At 32.0% G+C, this 228-nt stretch overlaps 1 protein-coding gene across 1 annotated transcript in view; it reads right to left on the reverse strand.

Annotated features, from left to right (window-relative positions):
* LOC119593817 (forkhead box protein B2-like) overlaps positions 1 to 228 on the reverse strand; it is a gene marked incomplete at its 5' end in the record, with an annotated part of 128,444 nt that overhangs the window by 5,013 nt on the left and 123,203 nt on the right.

The following is a 228-nucleotide window of genomic DNA, read 5'->3' on the forward strand; positions in this document are numbered from 1 at the left end:
AGAATACATGAGTAAATGAGGAAAAGAGAAGAAAAATGCGATGAGTAAGCAGAGCGATCAAACGGACAGATGAATAATGGAAATGAGTAAATAGACAAGGAGATAAAGAGACGAATGAGAGAATAAAGTAAACTAATAAACACATGAATGAGAAAATGAATTAGTTAACAGTAATACGATATTTGTGATTACGCTTTGCATTTAAATAAGCATCATTCCCCGTATGAT

Source organism: Penaeus monodon, chromosome 32 (assembly GCF_015228065.2).
Source record: "Penaeus monodon isolate SGIC_2016 chromosome 32, NSTDA_Pmon_1, whole genome shotgun sequence".
In the NCBI taxonomy this organism is placed as follows: domain Eukaryota; kingdom Metazoa; phylum Arthropoda; class Malacostraca; order Decapoda; family Penaeidae; genus Penaeus; species Penaeus monodon.